The sequence below is a fragment of the Hippichthys cyanospilos genome, chromosome 19 (genome assembly GCF_059441005.1).
Source record: "Hippichthys cyanospilos isolate Australia breed blue-spotted pipefish chromosome 19, RoL_Hcya_1.0, whole genome shotgun sequence".
Taxonomy (NCBI): Eukaryota; Metazoa; Chordata; class Actinopteri; order Syngnathiformes; family Syngnathidae; genus Hippichthys; species Hippichthys cyanospilos.
The window spans coordinates 13,085,161-13,107,297 of record NC_142387.1 but is presented as its reverse complement, the minus strand read 5'-3'; positions in this window follow the sequence as shown (position 1 = coordinate 13,107,297).

The window sequence follows — 22,137 nt, the reverse complement described above, 5'->3', positions numbered from 1 at the left end:
AATTCTGGTACCGTATATCGATACCACTAAAACCTTTAATGCATGAAATGTCCCCGTCCCAAAAAAATCGCATCATAAAAATGCTGCCTACACAAGCACCGGCACTTTGAAATTAGTCCATGTATCACTCCGATACCGATATTGGATCCTTCAGTACAGTCCGTGACAGATATTGATCCAATATGATATCAATTATATATATATATATTTTTTTTTTATCACGGATATTCCTCACCACTATTTTCCCAAACAATTCAAGTATGCTGTAGTCCCTGCAGTCGCCGATACGACCGAATATTGATACCACTAATATGTTTATTGCATGAAACCCCCCCGAAAAAAAGTGACATCATACAACTGTTCCAAAAGAGCGCCCGCTTCTACTAACTCCTTCCAATCAAGAATGCAGATACCTTGCGAATAGACCAGGTATCAGCCAAATATCGATAATTTGGTATCATATTCGCTCCGTCTGCGTTACACCTGAAACGTCCAACGACTGTGTTACCGCGGGCGAAAATAAATAAATAAAATAAAAAATGTGAGTGAAAAACGCAAGAATGAGAGCAATTTAGCTTTATTTGTTGATTAATTTGGGCCCACCTGTGATGCTGGCTGCGTTAAGTAGCTACATCAGTTTTAATTAGGGCCCTCGCAGAGTGGCTGGCTAGCGAAAATGAGGGTATTAATTATCACGTTTAGCAGATATCACGGTGACAAACGGCGACGGAGGAGGAAAACTCCCTCCCAAAAACACCTCTTTTCGATCTCACTTCCTGTCTTTCAAACAACCTTGGTTGAGAAGCGTCCCCTCCGTCGTTCGTCACGGCGCTGACACTTCCTTGGACTGTTTGCCCGCAGCTAGTCGCAATGCTCATTTGTCTCGTTACCATCAATTATGCCATTAAAAATTCGATTCGTCAGATGGCGCCGCGACAAAATTTCGCATCGACATATTTTTGCGATCCGTACAGTAAACAAAAAGGCCGTCGAAGAATTGAAAATGTGAACAGGGTTCTAATGTCTCAGAATTCGGATTTGAAAGTCGGAATTCGGACTAATTCTGACAATGAAGTCAGAATTCTCATTTTACTGGTCAAAATTCAGACATTTTTTTCTGAATGGGCCTTTAAAGTCAGAATTCTGACTTTCGAGACTGACATGTAAGAATCAATAGAGAATTCTCAGAAAAAAGTCTGAATTTTGACTTCAAAGTTGTAATTCTAAGAAAAATGCCAAAATTCGGACATTCCGAGAATAAAATCAGAATTCTCACATTCAGTCAGAATTCTGATTTTTGAGACTTCTGACTGACGTAAGAATAAATTGAGAATTCTGAGGATTAAGTCATACCTGACATTCCCATAATAAAGTTAGAATTCTCACGTCGCAGTCAGAATTATGATTCGTCAAAATTTAGACATTTTTTCTGACCGCCTTTAAAGTCAGTCCGTCAGTCAATAAAAATGGAGAATTTTGAGAATTAAGTCACACCTGACTTACTCAGAATTAGGTCAGAATTCTCATATTGCCATAATAAAGTCAGAATTTTGACTTTGAAGAAAAATGTCCAAATTCTGAGAATAAAGTCACAATTCTCACTTTGCAGTCAGAATTTTGACTTTGAAGAAAAATGTCCAAATTCTCAGAATAAAGTCACAATTCTCACTTTGCAGTCAGAATTTTGACTTTGAAGAAAAATGTCCAAATTCTCAGAATAAAGTCACAATTCTCACTTTGCAGTCAGAATTCTGACTGGTCAAAATTCAAAACTTATTTTCTGAGGTCAGAATTCTATCTTTAAAGTCAGAATCTAGGAGAAAAAAAAAACACTTTGAAGTCAGGATTTGGACTTTTCTCTGTTTATTCGATGAATTCTGACTTTAAAGTGCAAATTCTGGGAACAAATTGAGAATTCTGAAAATAAAGAACCCAACGTCCATCGCGTCCGGCCAAATTTCTCTTCTGGCGTCTCTTCTTCCCGAGCACCTTGGGCATCTCCGCCGTCCCCCAGAAAAGCGTAATATTCATCATCATCACGGGCCGCCATTAGACGATGTCACCCTATTAAACAAATCACATTATGGCACTTCTATTCATTACACTCAAAGCCACTCGGAACCCGAGACGGTGCCAAAGGGCGCCCCGCTCTAACGTTCCCACTTCACCACCTCGCCGCTTTGCATTTGCGTGGACCACAATATTAGGAACACATTGCTTGAACTGAAAAATGACTTTTTCAGCTCCGCCCAATTTCACTTTTTTGTCTGTGTGTTTTTTTTTTACCGTAATGCCCCAAGTTAAGACTCCAACCAAAATGTAATGTGCATGTTTTCTTGTAATTACTTCTTTCTTGGTCACATTTGCGTGGATCACAGTATTAGGAACAATTGCATCATCCATTTTTTTTTTGTTTGTTGTTTTACCGTAATTCCCCAAGTTAAGACTCCAACCAAAATTTAATGTGCATGTTTTCTTGTACAGTAATTACTTCTTTCTTGGTCACATTTGCGTGGACCACAATTTTAGGAACACCTGCATCATCCTTTGTTTACCTTAATGCCCCAAGTTAAGTCTCCAAATAAAATTTAATGTGCACATTTTCTTGTAATAACGTCTTTCTTAGTGGCATTTGCATGGACCTCAGTATTAGGAACAATTACATCATCCATTTTTTGTTTTGTTTGTTGTTTTACCGTAATTCCCCAAGTTAAGACCCCAACCAAAATGTATTGTGCATGTTTTCTTGTAATTACTTCTTTCTTGGTCACATTTGCGTGGATCACAGTATTAGGAACACTTGCATCATCCATTTTTGTTTGTTTGTTGTTTTACCGTAATTCCCCAAGTTAAGACCCCAACCAAAATTTAATGTGCATGTTTTCTTGTAATTACTTCTTTCTTGGTCATATTTGCGTGGATCACAATATTAGGAACACTTGCATCATCCATTTTTGTTTGTTTGTTGTTTTACCGTAATTCCCCAAGTTAAGACCCCAACCAAAATTTAATGTGCAAGTTTTCTTGTAATTACTTCTTTCTTCGTCACATTTGTGTCGACCACAATATTAGGGACACCCATTGTTTGAACTGAAAAATTAACACTTAAAAAAACAATTTTTTTTTTACCATATTTCTTCAAGTTGCGCTTCCAAGTAAAATTTCATGTGCATGTTTTCTTGTAATGACTTTTTTCTTAGCTTTCCACTCCCCTCCCATCTGCTGCCCCCCCCACCCCCACTTCCCTTCACCCCTCAAATCGTGTGAGCGCGCGCGTTATATGTTTCAGTCACTCAGCGGCATTGACCCGCGTTGTCGTCTCCATGATTAGCTCCCTGATTCACTTTCCTCGTGCGCTAATGTGCAATCAATCACCATCAATTAGACAAAATGTTCAATCATTAAAAGCATTATCATCAATTAAAGTAATGATCACTTCCCGCCAAGGCTTCGTGACCACGTGCGCGTTTTTCCTCCCCGCCATCGCTTCTAGCATTTCGAAACTTCTTTTCAATTTTTGATGATAATGATGATGATGCGCACACACTCATTTCTTCAGCATAGTTGTTGTTTTTTTTTTTTTGCTCCAAATAAGTTGAGATTGCTAAAATGTTTTCTTGTTGATATCTTGATAATTGTCATAGTTTTGAAGCTTTTATAACCAACAAATGTTTTATTTGTAATCATATTCTATAACTTTTAATAATTTTTTTGAATCATGATATTTATGTCAGTGAAAATATACATTTCGTACCCCGTTTTGAGGTATATTATTACTAGTTACAATTTGAATGTATTTTTTATAAATAATTCTGGAAATGTTTAACACTGTTAATGCCAGCCATTTTAAAGAAAAACAGCCTGCCAGACAATTTTGAGAATTCTGATGCACTATAGAAATTTAAAAAAAATGTGAAAAAAATAATGTAATTTTTATATTTTAAAACAGTTGTATCTGTAATAAATTACTGGAGTCCTGCATTTTACACAGTACAATTATTGAATGCATTTATGAACGTATTATGAATGATGCTTGACATATTTAACCTTTTTTTATGCCAGCCATTAAAAAAAAAATGATTATATTTTTATTTTAATTTTCCTATAGAAAATATTTTCATTTTCCCATAGAAAATAAAAGTGGACGTCTATTGACGTCGATGGCACTTATCAGTTGGGTTCCAGTCGACGTCCTTTTACGTCAACGGCGCTCAAAGTGTTAATGAGACTTTAAAAGTTAAGGAATGTATATTTTAAAAACATATACAGTATTATATTGGAATAAAATATATTACACGCAAGTCACGCATCGGTCTATTCATTTGTGTCCACTTGAGAGGACATTTGTTTTTGCTCTCTATCTTTTAACTCATTGGAGCTACCCGACCCAGTGTCCTCACTTGAGGACATCCCGACCTTTCCAATTATGTCCCACGTGTTTAGCTCCGATCCAATTGGCTTTGCTGTCTTCCTGAGACAAAATGGACACAACAGTGGACATAAATGAATAGGCTTCATTTTTTTTTTTTTTTATACGTCCAGGCACGACTTTTGGATACTAATTAATAGTGAGGCACTCTTCTCGCCGCCGCGTAGCGTTGACAGTGTCCTAGTCATTGTCCCGATGTGCGAGGCCCGCAAAGAAAAGCCCCCAGGGGCGTTGGGAGGCCCGCCAAGGACCTGTCAGCGCCTTCCTTCCATGTGCAAAGCGTTTTGTGTGGCTTCAGTGGCTTCCTTATCCCGGTGCCACCTGAGCAAAGCGGGCGGCTCATCGGGGTCACCCCCCCACACACGCCCCCCGCACGCCTCGCCCCCTTTCTCGCTGCAGCGCAAGCGTAAAGGAAATGGGCCTGAACATTGCACACTAGCCCGAGCGGGGAGCTCCATTAAGCCCGGCAGTCACTGGCTATGGATACGGATGTCCATTATTACACACTGGAGCGTCCGTTCGCATCCCATTCCTCATAATGACATCACAGAAGCCATGAAGGAGGCTGTTTTACCATCGCCACAATTTGACAGAGCGATAACCGCCAAGATCTTGCGTGCACCTGAATGCAACGCTCGCTGTTGGACAGCGGTGGGGGGTACTGGTACCCTGGAGGTACTTGAAGGAACTTCAGGGGGTACTCGAGATTTTAAATCAAACAAACATGCAATAATCCTGGAATAATTATTGGATTGTTTCAGGAAAATATCAATTCATAAAACAAATTTTATGTTCAGTAGGTTATCCAATTACAATATTTTAAAACCTCCCTCATACGAGAATGGTTGGAGCCAACTTGTCACGTGCCTCCGCTCGTTACCTGTCAAGTTAACGATTCATTTTTGTCAACACCTCATCCCAAAAGTTGATTATTTTTTGTGGACAAATATTTATGAATAAATAAATTAATGATTTATTTTTGTGAACAGATCTCTACTGTAACCCAAAAACAGGATGCTTTATGTTTAATATTTTTCTGTGGACAAATATTTATTTGTAATTTTTTTGTGATTATTAAATATTCTATAGCATGTTTTTAATTAATTTGCATTATGTCTTTTTTATATTAAATGCTTTTTCTTTGCTCATAAGTTTTTTTTTTCAAAGTAATATGAAGTATTTTTTTTTTGCCGCAGGGGTGTCCAAACATTTTCTTTTACAAGGCCGCATACAGAAAAATACATGGGGCACATTATTTATTTAGTATGATTTTTTTACATGATTTGTTTACATTTCTGGTACTTTTCAATCAAGCAAGTAATTACATATTATCAATATTAAGTGGTTATCTTAAAAAAAAAAAAAAACCCTGACTATGTCAAGGCTTTACTTTTTTTACTTGTTTAATTGCGGGCCATATCAAATTTGAGTTTTTATATATGCCTTGGACCCCTAAAATTGGCTGGCGGGCCCCAAATGCCCCCCGGGCCATAGTTTGGACACCTGTGATTCACAATCTATTTTCAAGGTCTACTATATAAGGTTTTGTTTAATCAATATATATGTTTTCATTGTTTTTCATATAGTTTATTATAAGTGCTCTTTCATTGATCTTAAACGCATCGTATCGTAATGATAACCGACTTTGTGACGTATCGTAACCGGCATCAAAATAGTATGAAAATATCAAACAAGATGCAATGTATACTAATGATTCCCCAAAAATTGTGATTATTATTATCAAATGATTTGTTTGAAATCTAAAATTCATCATTTGTTTGGGTCTAGTCCTTTTTCTGGGTGTGAGAGCAGCTGTTTGCAGTTTCAGTAATTGATTAAGTTCACCTGACCAGAAACTGGTGACAAGTGAGAAGCAGGAGTATTTTTTAACACTTTATTTTTCTTGTTAAGAATCAGTATCAATGCTAAAGTGACACTGCGTGGGATTCACCTACTCGGCGTTGACAAACTGGACCAGAAAGACAAAACTGGACCACTCTGTGAGTACTTTTAATCATCCTAACACAAAAACCAAGTTAAAAAATAATTTAGCATCTATCTTCTGTGACCTACTATTTAGTTTTAAAAAAGCAATTATGTTTATGTAATTGTTTGAAACAAAATGGTGCAACTTTGACTAGTGAAAGTGACACAAATCGATTTAACGAAGGGAAAGCGTGGAGTCGTTTTGTGCGCTAGGCGGCCCGTGAATGCTAGTTTTTTGCAACGAGACATTGTTCTCAATCACTGTGATGAGCGTGAGCCCGCTGAGAGATTTGACAGCTCGGAAAGCAACGTCACGTCCTTCCTCTCTTTCGGCAGCGCTTTCTCTTTGAGACCCGTAGACACGCTACGTTATAAATGCTTTGAAAGAAAAAGCGACAGAACATTTCTCGTTACTAAATCTTTTAGCTTGTTTTATTGATCGTTTGTTGGATAGTAAGATCCATCTTGTTTCATATTAGCAAAATAGTAAAAAGGTGAAAAAAATGCATACCTTGTTTGTCCGTTCGTTCGCTAGCTAGCTAGCCTGTTAGCGAGACCGTACCCTATTTCCTGCTTACATGAGCTTACTATTTTTTTATCGCGTAACCCTATTTCCATCAAAACATCAAAACAAAAAGAGAAGCTAACTTATTTGAGCAAAACGTATTAATAATAAGTAATAGTTTTGCTTGTTTGTCACTGTTAAAAAATCAGTTCCTTGGTCGCACAAGTAGCGCGATGGAATCGTACCATTTCAATTGTGAGCTGGTTTTGCTTCCTTTTGTACTTGCGCTAATGCATTAGCATCTTCCGCTAAGAGTGACGAATGTTGGATCATTCATGAAGAAGGAGAAAACAAAAAAGCATGAATATTTACGCCGCGGTTAGCATGTCGCCCGCCTTTACCAGGCTTGTTGTTTACATCTGAAAAAGAACAAAAAAACGGGAGCAGACGCTAACGCGGCTAATGAGCTTTTAATTGGCCATTTTGAGCCGTCACCTTCTCCGGCGTGACAATTACGCTAACGACGTCTGATGAGGTTACTTGACGCTAACTACATTAAAAGAAGACGACGAAGAAGACATCAGCCCTAATGACTCCTGGTGTTAACTACCTTATCCGGGCAAGTTCATAAATAAAGAGACACGCGATGTATCGTACTTTTCGTAGACAGTATCACGATATAACGTAGCGTGATTATACAAACGCAGATGGAAAAGGGTGAAAATTGCGACGGAGAGAGTGGAATAAGAATCAAAAGGACGCTCACGTTTAGCGCTAAAGTGGCTAACACGGTTACTGCCGCCTTCTTTGATTCTTTCCCGTGTGTTTTTATAACGGCGCGGTGGCGTAGGAGGCGCGTATATGTGCCCGGCGAAAGGTAATCTCGCGGCCAGTTGAGCCATGACAAACAGGGACAGCTGGCCTAATTGAATCATTTGAGCTCAAGACAGCTCAACTGGCGAGCGAGTCGCCAGCCGTGAAATCGTGTCTGCGCTCGCACCGACGGCTTCCTTTTATGACGCCTCTTGTCTCCTTCTCTCTCGCGCTTCAAGTACACGCGCGCCGCCTCCTTTTTCTCATTAACGTTCATGGATTATTGACGAAGAAATTTGGGCAAAATGTTGACAATTTTCTGTCGGTAGTTCAGTACACGGATGAATCTTTCATTCATTGTTAAAGGAATCAACGGTGTGGACTGTATCGGGATATCAGGATGGCGGTGTGATATCTTATCATGAATATCACACGTAGATATTGGGATGTTTGTCGAGATATCAGAAATGTTGGGCTGCATCTTTGATTTTTATAGATATTGTATTGCTGACACTCTGACGACAAAATACGTAATTGGTATTGATACCAGCTTTGAAATGGAGTGTGGTTGGTTTAGAGAAGATATGATAAACATTGGGGTTTATCAAAATAGAAGTCAAGGTATCATACTTCATATTTATCCACTTTCAAATGATATTATTGTGGTGATATCATAAATATTGAGCTCTGTCCCCAATGGTATCATGATATTTAATTTCATCATTGAGAATAAAGTGATGTAATATGTTTGTTTTATATATGGTATTGATATCAACTTTAAAATGGCCTCTACATGATACTGTGATGATGTTATAGACATTGGCCTGTATCGTCAAAGGTATCATTAAATCACAGAGACTCAATTTCCTGATTGATGATAATGTGATTAAAGAGCATTCAGGGTGTATCGTTGATATTTTGATGACAATACCAACGACTTTGTATTATGTCTTGGATGATTTTATGATGATACATTATAAGGACAAGTAGACTTCATCATTATGATGTTTCAATATATCAGACATTTGAGAAGATATCATTGCTATATGATATTGGGAATACTATAATTGATATTCTAACATTTTGATGATATCCTACTGCTATAGAGATATATATTTGGGGACGCATGCTTTACTCTTTTGTGATGATATCAGGAATGTAGTAATGTATTATCTAGACCTCAGGGTGGATAAATTGTGATGACATGATGAGATCACAGATACTGGATTGTATTGCAGATGATATCATGATATCGGTATTTTAATATATCAGGGATGGTATCGATTTTGTGACTTCTCGCTAATATTTTGGCGATATCAGCTACTTTGAAATATTTTGTTGATAGTATTATGATGCTGTTTTTTGGACTATCATAGAATGGTATTGCGATACCAACTTTGTAATGTATCAAAGATGGTATGATATAATTTACATAGATGTTGTTTATTTTATGGTGATATATACCCGAGGGATGTATGTTTAGTCGCATCATGGTATCTGGCTGATATTGGCGACTGGTTTATGTATCGTTGATGGTATCGCCGGTCCCGCGCCTTTGCTTCCCGTTGCCTCCCCGGCCGGCTGCGCGCAGTCGATGCCGATTGGCCGGCGTCCAGGCCTTCATTGGAAAGTAATGCTCTTCACTCAACTGAGTTATGAGCATCTGTTTGTCACACACCGACGCCCTGTCCCGCCTCTCCCAATCAAAGCGTAGCAAGGGGGCGGGGGGGGGCCACCGTGCGCCCAAACATTTGTCATTAGCCATTTGATATTCCTCCACAAAATCAACTTCCAGCAGGAGGTTTCAGATGCGGACGTCGCGAGCCAAGGTGGCTTCTTTTGTCTTTTTTGCTGGTTTGTTTTGATCAAATGAGAGAAATCAAGGACAACAGGGCGGCGGCGCGCTGGCCATTGATGTTCCCGCCCTTTTGTAGCCGCGTTTTCAAAGTTAGCATTGATGATGTCTGCTTACCAAATAACGGTTTTCAAGTTGCTCAAAAACAGCGCATGATGGCCCAAAAATTGGGGGAAAAAATACAAATGAAATCCAATACAGTAAAATATATGTATGAAGTTAAATACAACTGAACAAAATTAATTTCACAAGGGGTCAGTTTTGTCTATTTTCAAAAAATTCAAATGAAAGCCTAATGTAAGATAAGTAATCGGGAATAAAAAAGTACTAAGGTAAAATAGAAAATATTATGTAAAATTTCCCCAAATTTTCTTCACTTTAATACATTCTATAGGCGGCAATTTTGGCTGGAATAACATCATAGTTGCTCAGCTAATGACCAATCACGGCTCATCTGATTCCCGAATGAGGTCATGTGACATCTGCAGGCTGAGCCATGATTGGTTGTCATCTGTCATTTTCATTCGACAGCCAAAAGCAAAACGGCCCACCAATGATACCTGTGATGACTTCGAGTGACCGAAGAAAGCCAACTAAAACAAAGTGAGTCACTTCTGTTTTCTGTGGAAGTGCTCCTCCCCTATTAGAGAAATAAGTTGTTTTGTGTTTGTTTTTGTTTTGGACCAAATTCCGGGTTTTACTATCTTTGTGGGTACCACTTACCCTTGTGGGGACCATTACGGTGGACCCCACAAGCTCAGATGTGTTTTTTAGGGTCTAGCCTTGATTTTAAGAGTCCAGCTTTTGCATTGGATTGAATCCGTTGTGATGGTTAAAGTTAAGGGGCCAGGAAATGCATTGTCAATGGGATGTCCCCATGATGTTCTAAAACCCGGCGTGTGTGTGTGTGCCTGCCTATCTGGCATCCACTTGGCGGCGGCAGAAGGCCCATAAAGCCGCCCTGTGTTAATTCTGCCGTAATTATCACGGGTGCCACATGTTGGGCAGCATGTCCGACCGCTGCAGAGCCACTCGGCGAGTTTGCGCCGCGAAATCCTCGTCGAGCCGGGTTGACAGTTGGCGGCGGTGATTAGGAGGGGGGTAAGGGGTGGGGGGGGGTGCTTTTTGCTTCTGGAGCCTTGCCCCACACATCTCATTTCCTGTGGTGCTCCTTTGTAATGATGTTTTGGGGCGCGCATGCTGCTGAATAACTGGATGCTCTCGCGTGACAATCGCCAACAATTCCCTCGCCGGCTCTCTCCCTGGACCGCGTCATAAATATGCAAAATGGTGGCCGCGTCGCTCAGTTCGAATGCATGCGCGGAAAAGTCAAATCAAATTGTGTACAGTAAAAAAAAAATGTTTTCAGAGATTAAATGCTCAGTTCATGGCTTTCAAAGTTAAATACAATTGAACTGTACTGAGGCGGCATTTCCCTCATGAACCACTAGAGGGCTCCCACGTCCCATTAACTGATATCGTAATACACTTTCAAATCGATGAAGTAGAAAGGTTTACAAGGCATTCCTAACAAGTAAAATAGAACATTACACAGTAGCAAAAGTTTATTTTGAAATTTCAAGATTTGAGTGAAAAAAATTCCGTTTGAAATTTTTCTGAGATTAAATGCTAAATTTCTGGCTTTCAGAGTTCAAATACAACCGAACTGTACCGAAACAATTCTTTTATCGACCACTAGAGGACTCCCACATACCATTATGTGGTATTGTACTACACTTTAGAATCACTGAATTAGAAAAGTGCTGTTCCTATTTGGTAAAATAAAACATGAAAAAATAGTTCAATAAGTTTATTTTGAAATTTTTGCAACAAAAGTGATTTAACAAGGGAAAAATGAGCCACAATTGAATTTTATTGCTTACAGATGCCATTTGAAAAAAATGCAATAGGGGGGTGCACAATAATATTATGCAAAAGATTCCGATAAACAAAAACACGAGCAAATATTTGAATATATTTTTGGAATTGAACAATTCATTTTTCGAGCGAAATTTTCCTCTATTTTTCACGTTATACGCTCTTGCAAAAATGACGATGCGTCATGGCGAAGGAGCTCCATCACACGCAAGCGGTAATGAGCATCTTGCTAATATTTATATGGAGCATTAGCATAATCATGAGTCTGCCTCTCAGTCACAGTGGATAAGTGGTCCTCTCCGTCTGCTCCCGAGGGAACCACCGGCGGGCCCCCTCTCCGCGCGGGCCCCTCGCGTGCTTTGGCAGGACGGCGCCGTTTCTCGCAGTAGCCGTGGACACCTTTTTCGCCCCCCCCTCGCCATCTTGACTTTTCTCCCGGCTCTCGCGTCGTCCATCTGTCGACGAGCTCCACGCGATACGATTTTGTACGCGTAAAAGCGGTGGCAAATTTTTCACTTGTTTGATTTTATTTTGCCACTATTGGTCTTTAACCCTTGTGGAATTATGTTGCAAATCGTGGACATTCCTTTTGATTTTTTTTTTTTATGATATCGTAAAAGAATCAATGGGGGAGCTGAAATTCCCAGCAGATGATTAAAGCATGTGAAACTTCAAAATGTAACAATTCTGACATTGCAGCTGGACGTGCGAGATTTTGTGTACAAAGAAAAATAATTTTACACATTTTGGACTATATAAAACCATTATAAATAATTTTTTGGAGATGCGTTTTAATAGGATTTATGACATTGATTTTCCTGTGATTTTTGCAACATTTTACTGCGCGGTGGTCGAACTATGTCAGCAGACAAAAAATTCTTTGACTTGTGTTTCACCTCAAGCCAGTAGGTGGCGGTAGAGACCAGTTAATGGCTATGTCGTAAAGTGTCATCATTTTACAGGCTACAAAAACAGACTATACCATTTTAAAATTTTTAATACATTTAACCCCCTGAACAATTTGAGTGGTTGAAGGAAAAAAATTGTAAAAAAACTTTAATTATTCCACATTTAAAAGCATTTACAAAATTAGGAAAAAAAGGCTATGTGTATGTTTGCAAAGGATGTGCACGAGTTAAATATTTTGATAGCTGATTAATCTGTAGATTATTTTATTAATTTATTTAATGATTAATTTATTAAATTCATTAAAATTTTTATCAGTGAGAGGCTGAAATTTTGCTGATTTGACATAATTTCACAGTCAACTATCTCAAAATGATCATTCGATGATTACAAATGTGTCTCGATTCTTTCGATGATCGATTAGTTTCATTTCGAATGAAAAAAATGGTAATATTTACCACCGGCTGTCTGTCACGTCAGCCGTCATCTTAGCCCGCCTAATTCGATCGGTTAAGGCCGGACGGCGGGCCGCCCGACAGTTAAATCTGATGGAAATTAAGGCGCAATTAAACATTTCATCCGGGCTAATTGCTAACGTTGCTTTTGGCGCCGCGCGACGACGGAACGCGCGCGGAAATCAGCAAGCATAACACTTTTTAATGGGCCGCAGCTGTCCCGGGAGTTTGGCAATATTCTCGGCGCGACTCGTCATTTACCAAGAGCGAGCGAGAAAGAAAGAAAGACTTTGGATACCGAAGAACGATTACGCCCGTAATGGTGTAGTTTTCAGCCTGGCGTCGGGGTAGCGTCTAAAGGTGGACGCAGACTTGCGGTAATCATCGCCGCCATCCCTGCCAAAGACTAATCCTGGCAAACCGGGCCCAAATGCGGAAACAGCTTGGGAACAGATTGATGCAGAGGGGTGAAAAAGGCTGAGCGTGTGCGTATGTGCTGTGCGCGCCCGAGCCAAGGCAAACAAAAAGGACGCTTTTTTTCCCTACAAATAAGCGCTCTCCCGCCGTCTCCGCTACTAGTTTGCCCGAGTAAACTTACCAGGAACCCGTCGTTACGACGGTTTTGATGGCCAGGATTTTACTGCGCCGGTATCCTTTTTTTTTTGTATTATGCCAAGGTACTCGAAAAGTGATCTGTTCTTGACAAGGACGCCGCCAACGATTAACGCGGAAGTCCCAGAAGCAGGTGTTAGCGCGAAGTCCGGCGGGCGCCGATGTTCTGTGTTTTGACCAAATATGGGCTTCGATGGTCTCTGTTTTAGCCAAACGGCAGTGCCAATGTTCGCCGTTTTGAACAAATCTCGATGCTGATCTTCACTCTTTTGACCAACAGCGGCGCTGATATTCTGCGTTTTGACCAACAGCGGCGCTGATATTCTGCGTTTCGACCAACAGCGGCGCCGATATTCAGCGTTTTGACCAATAGCGGCGCCGATATTTGTCGTTTCGACCGATTGTGGCGCCGATATTTGGCGTTTCGACTGATTGTGGCGCCAATATTTGGCGTTTTGACCGATTGTGGCGCCGATATTTGGCCTTTCGACCGATTGTGGCGCCCATATTTGGCCTTTCGACCGATTGTGGCGCCCATATTTGGCCTTTCGACCGATTGTGGCGCCCATATTTGGCCTTTCGACCGATTGTGGCGCCCATATTTGGCCTTTCGACCGATTGTGGCGCCCATATTTGGCCTTTCGACCGATTGTGGCGCCCATATTTGGCCTTTCGACAGATTGTGGCGCCCATATTTGGCCTTTCGACCGATTGTGGCGCCCATATTTGGCGTTTCGACCGATTGTGGCGCCCGTATTCGGCATTTCGACCAATTGCGGCACTGATATTCGGCGTTTCGACCAATTGCGGCACCCATATTCGGCATTTCGCTCGATTGTGGCGCCGATATTTGGTGTTTCGACTGGTAGAGGCTTTATGACCGTTAGCAGCCCCGATACTACCGCATTCCCAATGGTGCCAATATTTGCCACTTAGACCAATGACGGCGCTCATAATCAGCCATTACACTGATATTGCTCAAAATAACCAGAATTTAAGTTTTAAATTTAAATCTGTGTCAACCTCAGAGCACCATTCATTAAATTTCAGTTACCTTTATAATGTTGGTGGTTTTTGTCCATTTTGGGGGGGACTTTTATCGTCCAAAAGATGCTACTGAACGTTGTGTTGAAAGTTTAAAAAAAAAATGAATAAATGACTGTCTGCCGAAGATTTAAAAAAAAAAAAAAAAAAACAACCTTCTAAATTTTCTCCTTTGAAAACTTTCAGTATTTTTTTTCCGTTTTACCAAAAACAAATATCCAAATATCGTCAATCGGCTTTGTGTGGTAATAGCAATCTTTTGTCAAGAAGAGATGCGGTTTGAGGATACTTGTGCTCGTGTATGACCTTTAGTTCTCCATTCTCCAATTGTGTCCAGGTTTGGCATGGTAAAATGTTCCTAGTCTCAGTAGGACCATGCTGGCCTGCTGCAGGCTCAATTTGCCCACTGAGGTTTTAATGCAAATTCTGTGTTTTTTCGCCGCGACATGGCCGTTCTCTTGGAACGAGCCACCATTTCGCTCTTGGATTTGATTTCAGGTGTTGCCCAGTATAGCTCACCCCCGAGGCCCTAACGACCTTCTTCATGGGGGGGTCATTGCGCCTGCTGTTGAAATCTGGGACAAATTCCTTTCCTGCGTTGATGATATAAATAACGGTGGATATTATTCGTGATCCGCTTAGAAAAAGGCGCAACTGAAAATACATCTTATTTTGGGATTTGCGTGGCAACCTGTTGCTAGGCAAACCTACCATTGGCCAATCCAAAAAACATTTTCATGTGTATTTCATACAAAGGGATGCAAAGTACAGCACTTAAATTTGTTTACCTATAGCCCGTTTGTGTATTTGCATAGCCCGGAGCCGACTTGTGACCACAGGCTGGCGTACAGTATGTCATTTTGTACACTGCATGGGGGAGGGTGTGTGTGTGTGTGTGTGTGTGTGTGTGTGCGTGTGTGTGTGTGTGTGTGTGTGTGTGAGGGGGGGGACATGCTTGTAGATAACTGCCGGCTGGCTTCCTAAAAATTTTGGAGAAATGTGTCACCTGACACAAGAATGGACAAAGAAGATATATATTAAAGTTAATGATTTATTATTTTTTTAGAGCAGGTCTGACATTTAATCAATTTAATCAATTATTAAAATAATCCTTACCTGCAGCCCTTATATATATATATATATATATATATATATATATATATATATATATATATATAAAATCTTACACTCAAATATTAAGAAAATAAAGCTGGTATCGAAACTAAACAAAGTGAGAAATGCCTTTACTAAAACCCGGGTGGACTGACCAATCGTATTCTTTTGTTGACAAATTTGAAATTGACCATATTTGGACACGCCCCTTCTCTTTTACGTCAAGTATGGCTCCCTCTAGTGTCCAGCAAAGACTCATTGAATTCAATTCAAACCAACACTCTGCCTAATACTTATGATTCCACTATGCTAATATGGTAAAATTTCAATTCAATTACATTTGAAAAGTTCAAAAAGCGCCGTTGTAAATCACATGACCCCCATCCTCACCTAACACTATTCAGTATTAGGAACAGGTGTTTGAGTGTGTGTGTGTCCTTGTGTGCAGATGCTTTAACACAGCCATCACATGCCCTGACTCCTGTGTGTGTGTTTGCTTTTTTTTTTTTTTTTATGACGAGTGTGTGAAGAAGAGTGTATTTGCAGAAGAACAGCATGGCTTCAGCGAGGAGTGGGGTGGGGGGGTGGGTGGGGGGGGGGATCCTGAGGGAGGCCTAATGGTTCCACTCCTTCCTGCATAGAGATAAAGACTCATAATAAGCGTGTATGCTCACCATCTGGCCCCGCGCATGTGGCCCTTATGGAGGCGCAAGCAGCGCAATCTGTAAACGATCAGGAGCCACGGCGCTCCCCCCGGAGAGGCCGCCATGCAATCAAGGTGACAGATGGCGCCGTCCTCATCCAGGAGATCAAAATCACCTTCAATAAACTCTGACTGGAATGGGCACGGGCCCCGTCCAAAAAAAGTCACTTTGTCAGTCAAAAACGTCGCTGCCCTCGCCTCATTTGCATATTTGGGATTTATTTATTTCATTTACCCCCCCCCGTCTGACCGCTCCAATTGTCCTGAAGTGGCGTGGGCGAGGACAAGCCGTTGAGGACATGATGATACTAATGGGAGTGGGTGGTGGGCTGGCGGCGGGAACCTTCCATTTTTGGATATTCCGACAGTGACCACGGGTGTCGAATTACAGGCGCGGGGGCCAGATCTGGGGCATCGGCATCATTTCTCATCTTGTGCAGTATTTTGTCCAATTATTTGATCTTTACATCAAAGGCATTTTACACTTAGCTCATTCAGTGCCATGAACAAGAATTCTCATCTTATAAAATAGTTATAACAATAATAAATCGTAACTTTCTGGTCAAATACGTTTTTTTATTGGTAGTAGCTGACACCCTTGATGAATGCTTACCTTAATATAAGCCAATTGAGCACTGTAGTGCTAACTTTGACCTTTGGGTGGCAGTGTTTCCACACTTACAACAGAGCTGTTACCTACATGTAAATGTAACTGAAGAATGGAAGTCAATCTTTCAACGATACCACCCATATTTGCCGATTAAAGATTCTAGTTTTATTTTTTTCTTCTTTTCTGTGACATAATTAATATCCCCGCCCCCCTCCCACCCCGACTTTTTGATTCGAAAAGTTGCATAGTTTTTGACATACAATAAAAAAAATGACCATAGAAGATAAAGAATATATGCATGTGTTTGGAAAACTGCAACTCAATGCCAACTATAGACGTGTCAATAGCTAGCATTAAGCTAGCCGATGAGAGAAATACACTATATAATTTTGCGCTGCCATTTTGAATACAAAGGCTCTTTGCCGAATGACTTTGCCGAGCATGTGACGGAGCAGCATGCTCGTCCTCCGCACCGCGCGCCTCCTCTTCCCTCGCCGTCGTGTTTGTGTCCTGAGCGGCGAACGCTATTTCACACATCCCCTTCATCTGATGCGCAGCTTCTGTCAGCGGCGCCAGGAAGAAGACGAAGAAGAAAAAAAAAAATCAGCCCGATCGCCCGAGCTTATTTTGCACCAGTGCAAAAGTTCAAAAATGGAGGCGCCATCTGCTCTATCTAACGCTAATCTGGGCTGGGAGAGCTGCTGCTGTCCCCGTTGGACCGAGTGCAAAACCGACCCGGGGTTTCGCCACACTTCTTACTCAAAGTGATAAAAACATTTACTGTGGTGACGGCTTTTTCCACTTCTTTTTCGGCGCGCTCGTCCTCCGGAATAGTAACAGAAACTCTCTTGCTGTCATCTACCGTCTTAATTAAAAAAAAAAAGACATTTTTTAAAAATCGGATATTATATGCGCTTGATACTTTTGGATGATAAACATGTGTCTGGGTCATATTGACCCGGTGATGTTATTTCTGTTTCTGAGTAATAAAAACAACACAGATTTCAAAATTAAATATTGGATTTGGAATACACGTTTCTGACGTTTTTTTGGGCGACTTATTATCCCCCGGGTCATATTGACCCGGTGATGTTATTTCTGTTTCTGAGTAATAAACATAACACAGATTTTAAAATTAAATATTGGATTTGGAATACACGTTTCTGACGTTTTTTTGGGCGACTTATTATCCCCCGGGTCATATTGACCCGGTGATGTTATTTCTGTTTCTGAGTAATAAACATAACACAGATTTTAAAATTAAATATTGGATTTGGAATACATGTTTCTGACGTTTTTTGGGCGACTTATTATCCCCCGGGTCAAAATGACCCGGGCAGATTTTTGCTGTTCGTTGCCAAGAAACACAACAGGAGGGTTAAAAGTGTTTATAGTCACTTTGGGTAAAATTCTCAATTCCCTGATCTTATCTAATTTTTTTTTTTTGCCCAGGCTACCTTCGTAATAATAGTAATAACTCTGGTTTGATCACTTTTATTGTACTTTTTCCCCTTTGGCAGCCCCTGGATCACTCTTAAGCCCTCACTTAGTTAATTGCCGCACTTATTTGATGAACTGGAGAAATTCCATTGTGCTCCACCGCTCCCGTTTAATGATCGATGCCTTTAATCATGATATTTTTTAAGAAAGTACATGTTAAACGGGTGCACTTAAACTGATAATTTGATCAATTACACTAATTACTTTCGCAAGTTCACAACAATAAAGTGGCTTTTAGTTTTCAGACGTTTTACAGCGTCGTTCTGTTTGACTCCGAGGCCTTAAATCTGTGACCCCAAGGGGTGGAGACCCCGCAAGGACGACAGCGCTTGACTTAAGGTTAGGATAATACTACCTTTTAAAAAATATAATAAAAAAGAAAAACCCAAATTGGATTGCTTTTACTTTATTAGATTTGACTTGGCTGGTGTGGTCATGCAAAGTCAGTGAGGCTAAGTTTTTTTTTTTTTTTTTAGATGACTTTGATTTCATTTAATGTAGCTACACGTTTGTTGCGATGCTTGAATTATTGGACATTTTTTGATCGATGGATGTTTTACTTGCCTTGCTTTTGCTTTAGCATACCTACTGGCGATAGCTACTCGTCATTGCTTCTAGTGATAGTTACTGACAATACTTTTTGGTGGTAGCGACTAGCGATAACGACTGATGTTAGCTTCTAGTGATAGTTACGAGCGATACCTTCTGGTGGTAGCGACTAGCAATACCAACTGAAGGAAGCTGCTAGCTATAGTTCCTGGCGGTAGCAACTAGCAATAGCGACTAACGATAGCTACTAGCTATAGTTACTGGTGATACCTTCTGGTGGTAGCGACTAGCAATAACAACTGACAGTAGCTACTAGCTATAGTTCCTGGTGCTAGCGACTATCAACAGCGACTAACGGTAGCTACTACCAGTACCTTCTGGTGGTAGCGACTAGCAATAACAACTGACAGTAGCTACTACCTGTAGTTACTGCCCATACCTTCCAGCGGTAGCGACTAGCAATAGCAACGGATGGTTGATACTACTTATACTTCCTGGTGGTAGTGACTAGCAATAACGACTGATGTTAGCTTCTAACTATAGTTACTGGTGATATCTTCTGGTGGAAGTGACTAGCAATAACGACTAAAAGTAGCTACTAGCTATAGTTACTGGTGATACCTTTTGGTGAGAGCGATTAACAAAAATGACTAATGGTAGCTACGAGCTATATTTTCTGGCGATCCCTTCTGGCAGTAGCAACTAGCAATAGCGATTGACTTTAGCTACTACCTATAGTAACTGGCAATACCTTTTGGCGGTAGCAGCTAGCAATAGCGACTGACGGTAGGTAACTTGTTACAGTCACTGGTTGTAGCTAGCTATAGCGACTGGCCACGGCTACGTGATATATGTGTAGCTACTTGCTGTACCGTCGCTTTTACCTATTGCTGTATCTGCTAGCTTTAGCAACGAGCCACTAATTCCTCTGTAGCGGTTTACCATTTGCTCGCAAATGACCTAAAGTGTAGCTCTTTGACGTTAAATCACACTGATTCATGGGCCGAACGTTGCCATTGCTTTGTCAAGACGGGCGTTTTAATTTGAGCCTCACCTGATGGATGCCCGTAATTTACAGTGATTAGAAATAAAGCGTCATATTTCCTTTTATCTCCCCCGCCCAAACACAAGGGGACGGTCTCCTGAAGGGTACGAGGGGAGGAGCTTGATTAGTCGTAATGCGGGGCCCGCCGTCGTAGCCCCCGAGGGTTCAAATTTATGTGGTCCTTTTTCAGGCCCTGGATGTACGCAGATTTGTTAATGAAATTTGTCGCCGGTAGCCGGTTCGGCGCCCGTAATTGACACGCGGGAATCCAGCCTGCTGCACTTTGATTGGATGTCGCGACGCCGGCATTGGATGCGTTTGCCTATGGGATAATAGATTTGCGCTGTTTCATTATATTGTTTTGGTAAATTTATCATTCCGGCGTGGGCGTGTGTGATTGACAGCAGGCCCCGTCACGGGCCCCGCCTAAACCTTTTACATTGAGATCTTAAACAAAATCGTTCCAACTACAACTCCTCCCTTCTGTATGATTTATAAAATAGCTTGTATGTACACTGAGGCCTCAACTGCAAAATCTGCGTTAAAAAAATCTGTGTAAAACTGTGTGTGCTTTCCCGCTGCTTGGCATATGGCCGTCATAACCGCTCAGATGAACTGAAGCAGGTAAACGGGACGGGGGTTGGGGGCGGCCCCCAGAGGACCCCTTGAACAGAGGGCCTGGCCCCGGGGACTCTTGTCCGCAGCGATGCCCCTCCCCCCGTGCAGTGCGGTCCCAAACCAGATGAACGTGCATAGGAAATGAGGCCACAGTGTGCTGTAGACCATGAACGCCCTGTTGTCATTAGGACCGACGCGCTGACTTATTTTTGATGGTACAAGACGGCACTGGTTAAAAACAAACCCTACTTGACATTTTTTTTGTCTAGGAAATGTTACTTTGATGCCAGCTACTCACAGAAGACAAATAATATTTGACTGAGTTGTTATATTTAATGTCTGAATGTGTTGCTGCACCGTTTGTGTTCAAACGCGTTGTTTCAATTTGATGATTTTAGCATTAGCATTAGCAAGTGAACTACAGTTTGCCAGAATGATGACTCATAACTTAAAACTTGTACGTTGGGTCACTTGTATCTCAAGGCACAACAGTCCTATGTAATTTGAAGATTTTTTTTACATTTTTTTGCGTTTGCAAGATTGAATGATATTCTATAACAGGTGAATTATCATAAGAACAATAAATGTGTTTTACATTTGTATTCTAGCTAGTTAACTTATAAGAATGAAAATTGTTGCCACAATCATAAGAAGTCATGCTAATGGATACATTCGCTTTTAGGCTAGCTAACTTGTTAGCTTTTTAAAGAATAAAACTAGTGCCTAAATTGTATGTAAGAACATTTCATGCTAATAGACGTGTGTATTTGCTATCTAGCAAACTAACTTGCCAAAATCATAATAATAATTCATGCTTGTAGATGTGTATTCTACATTCGTATTTTAGCTAGCTTACTTGTTAGCCTTTTATAAGAATGAAAACATTACCAAAATAAATCAAGCAGTTTACTGCTGTTAAGAGTTTCAAATATATTAATTTGTGCTTATCTTAGTACTTTTAAATGTACTATCTCGGCACCTCATCTAGCTAGCTAACTTATTAGCATGTTTTGTTTTTTTTGGCTAAAGTCCTATTTAATTCTTTTGTAAACAACTTTAAAATATATAACAATCACATTTGTCTCATTTTTTAGGTTTATTCAAAGTCTTTTTGTCTTAATCTTTCATTTTTATATGATTTGGCTACGCTTAGCATAGCTAACGAGAATACGATTAAACGCACAGTGTTAGAGACGATACAGTAGCGGATAAATGGGCTAAGTGAGACATTAGAAATCAGCGAATTGGTGACCAGCGTGGGCCTGTAGACACTCCCGAGATGCGTAATGACTGCTAATTGCCTTGTTAGTATGACAACAAAGCCGCATTTTCTTTTTCGTTCGGAGGCTAAATTAGCAGCAAACAAACACGTGAATAAGGGCGTTTTAACACGAGCATCTGTGAATACAGCTGCCGCTGCGTTTTCTCGCTTTTCTTCCTTTTGGTAAGGTTGCGAGTCTGCACACCCTTGTTAGAATGCATTAAAAAAAAAAAATCCCTTCTAAACATAACCTTT